Source organism: Macadamia integrifolia, chromosome 13 (assembly GCF_013358625.1).
Source record: "Macadamia integrifolia cultivar HAES 741 chromosome 13, SCU_Mint_v3, whole genome shotgun sequence".
NCBI lineage: Eukaryota > Viridiplantae > Streptophyta > Magnoliopsida > Proteales > Proteaceae > Macadamia > Macadamia integrifolia.
Genome location: NC_056569.1, coordinates 5,787,959 through 5,792,002, shown reverse-complemented (window position 1 = coordinate 5,792,002; position 4,044 = coordinate 5,787,959).

The window sequence follows — 4,044 nt, the reverse complement described above, 5'->3', positions numbered from 1 at the left end:
TATATTAAAAGGGTAAAAAAAGGAAGATTATGAATTATAAGTCTTAATTCAACTTAGAACAAACATCTTAAAAAGATATAGTTGAGTAGGGCATCGGATATGACCAACAAGCCACATTGTAAGAATGATCATAAAGGAAAGATCTGTATAAATTAATATGATAATCATTATTTAAACGGCAAAGCATTGGAGGTTTTTATTCAGCCCAAACAAATCATCCTCAAGAATCAAATGAGAAATTATTTAAATGCATTTGAACCATTGATTTCAATAAGTACATTTTATTCTACCCAATATTATTTTTTTGCTTTAATTAATACAAAAAAAAAAAAACCTATTTTTCTTGATTTATACAAATTTTATTGCTTTAACTATTCTAGTTATTAAGATATACCCTTCTAGTTATTAAGTTTATAATAAAATCACTGGTAAAGCTACAATTGTAACCTACAGGATGACTTCATTGTTTAGTATTAAAATCTTGAAATGATAAACGGTCATTATTTCCCCATTATTGCCATTCCACAATCTAAGCCATTGACGTGGAGAATAGTGACATCGAATCTAGTCATAGGCCTTGTCTAGGTTCTATTCGTTTTAATAAGCATAATGTGTCCCCATTGAACAACAATGGGCATAGACCCAATAATTCAAGTAGGCCCCACAAAACCCCTATAGAACAACCTAAAATGCAATTAGAAGTCCCACACTCCCACATGAACATGAAAAGTGTGCTAATGAACAGATTTAGAAAGTGTCATATTAAATAATCCCACTTTTTTTTTTTGTTTTTCTGGTAAGAAGAAAAACAACCCCACTTGAAGGGCCATTAAATGTTCCCCACAAGACAAGGATGATAAATTTGAGAAATAAAGATTCTAGAAGAGAAAAATATATCCATAAAAAATAGACCCAATAATTCAAAATTATTAATAAGAAGGATTAAATTTTCCTTCATCATGAGGAAAGGAATCTTTTTTTATTGATGATGTGACCATGGGATTGGATTCTTAAATCGTCATTACATTCTTATGTATATAGATAAAATCAAAATTATCTCTTTTTAATACAATCCAATGATACTTATGGAAGTAGATGTAGAGCTTCTCTCTTCATTATGGGTGCAAAGAGATTCAATTGATTTCTAATTTATGTCACAATAATAGGACTTATGAAAATTAACGTGTAAAAGAATGTGGGAATAATGTGATATGGTTCAACAGTTTTCATCTATCAAGTTTCTTTAAAATGTTTTTAGGGAAAGGGTTTCCATGCTGCTAGTTTAGTGGAGGAAATCATCCACACCACACCACTATTTTTTTTTTTTAAAGATTCTCTCAACCATTAGATGGTTAATTAGACACTAATTGGGCGACGTTTTGATTGGAGAGAAACCAAATCACTAATTTTTCACAATGATTTATCTAGGAGTGCCATATTATTATCATAGCAGGTACATCTAATCCCCAAAGCTCCATTAATAATGAGTTTACAAATGCTAAAATAACAAAACTAAAAGCTCCATCCCTTTCCCTTATGATAAGATCCTCAACAATCACATAACAATATTATTGGCATTCCATGAGATGCTCACAGTAGGGACTGTTTGGAGCTGGAAATTAAATATTTTATTACAAGCTTGCCTCAAAATACTAAGAGAATCAAGTCTTTTGCCATTGAAGATGATACTATCCTAAGCCTCATAAAGCCCCTGCAGAACCTAGGCTTAAAGATGTACTTCATCAAGAGGCTCCAAAAACCACTTTCACCATTATGTCATAGAAAAATCCCAACAGGTTTATCATTTATATATCCCATTTAGCCTTGAGAATAAAGTTATAAGATGGAAACTTAATTAGGGTGCGTTTGATATGTATTTTTAAAATAGATTTTGGGTCTAAAACGTATTCTGAAATTCAATAAATAAAAAAAAAAATAAAAAAAAAAGTTCTTTTCTTATAATAAAGAAAAAAGAAAAACCTTAGATAAGAAAAAGAGGTTAGTTGCCTGTTTCATGCCAAAGAATTGGGTTTTAGATAATACTATTGTTTACTAAATGATTTTGGAGTAATTAAGGAATCCATCAACATCTTTTCGTTTTTTGCAAGAGAAAGGCGGTTGATGATGAGGCCACCTTGGTTTGATAGGATTTTATTGGTTTTGATACCTTCTTTGGCTTTTGGATGTGTCTCATAATATTGTTGTCTTTTATTTTTTAAATAAATTTGCTTTCCATATATTAGAGAGAAAAGATGCTCAATGAATATGAAAATTATCTATTTAACTAACCAAAAAAAAAAAAAAAGCCAAACCCCTCCTTGAAATTATTGGAGTTAAATCGCTTCAAATATTTTTATTTTATTATAAAGTATAATATTTTGGGAGTAATCAATTGTTAACTCCCTAAAAAAAAAAAATTGATTATCAAACATGGATGAGTTCAGGGTAATTGACCTGGTTTTGATTTCGAGGATATAGATAATTGTCATGAAGATAATTGGGATTTTTAGTCCTATCCTTTGCCCATTTAGAAGGGTTTTACGTTGAGTTTTAAGAGCAGAGGTTTTTTCGCTTTGAGTTAGCCCAATCTCTTGTGTTTCTCACTTTAAGCCAAATCTCTATATAATCGTTATTCCCCTTGCTTGGATCTAAAAGGCACCACGTGTCTTTCATCCAATTCAAATCATCAAATTGGCAATGCACCCCTGAACTCTAGACGAATCAAATCTGCCCTTTTCTACTTTCTTATAGTTGAAAATAAAGAGTGAAAGTGCATGTATATATAGTTTACCTAATCAACTTGTGTCGTGATACTTGATTTTTTTTTTTTAATTTTTTTTCTGTCTTTCATCTTTTTTAGAGAGTGCATTAATTAAAGCATCAAAATGTAGCTTTCTAGTTTGTCTCTATGATTCTTGTTTTTGATAATTTCATCTTAACACCCTAAAAAATAAAATTTCTAATCAATTGGGATGTAACTTTCAATTTAGACAAAAAATTTCCCTTATTTTATATTTTTGTGGAGGAAGAACCCCTTCAACCTCATTGGTTTTATGATTCATGTTCAAAGATAAAACCCGATTACACACAATCATACCTAATCCATGTAACAAATCAATTGTTTAAAAGCAGCTAAAGATTAGTTTTTCTTTTAATCATTATATATAACTCAAAACAAAATTTATTCTCCATTGCCACACCATGCACACAGCCATTGGTTTAGGAAATATTGTAGACTTCATATTTTTTTCACAAGTCCTCGCTCATAGTGGGTCCCTACTAACAGATAATCTTGATTGTTTTGAAACATAAAGTGGGTCCCAACTCCCAACCAGTAGAGAAGCTCCTCAGTGTGAAAGACTCAAATGGGTTTGACCAAAGCAATAAAAAAAAGTCTAAGATGAAGACTCAAATTCGAGGTCCCCCACATGAACAAGGATATATGGTCACTGGTGAGAACATTTTGATAATTTTTGGCAACAATCCCAAGTGATTAGCATCTAAATTAATAATTACGTGAGAAATAAAGGTGTTGGAAAGAAAATCATAAAAAAATTTGGAGGAAAATATATCACTCAAGAAGAGAATCACTCCTCTCAAGCTGTTTATTAGAAAGTATTTCTAGAGAAATATATAAAATTTGAGGATAGTTTTGTATGCCGACAATGTGAAAGGAATCTCCACATTACATAAGTAGAGAGCCGGGGAGAGAGAATGTCAAAGATGAGTGAGTGTGTGAAAGGAAATCCCATGATGGCGTCGCAAGAAACCTTTTCCCAAAATTTTTTCTATGAATGGTAAACAAAAAGAGAATTATTGTTTCTTTATGATCGTAAATTTCCATTGTAATAAGATAATTTTATATTCTTCAATCTCTTAAAGTTCTGTTACAATTTCACAATACCTCAATCTCCTTTCATCTACCGTTTATCCTTCTAGTTAAATGTTCTATCATATCTCTTATTATCTTCTATAATTTCCTCTTCTTCTTTAGATAATACAAAAATAATTTCAGAAAAAGAGGAGGGAGGGGGGGGGGGGGGG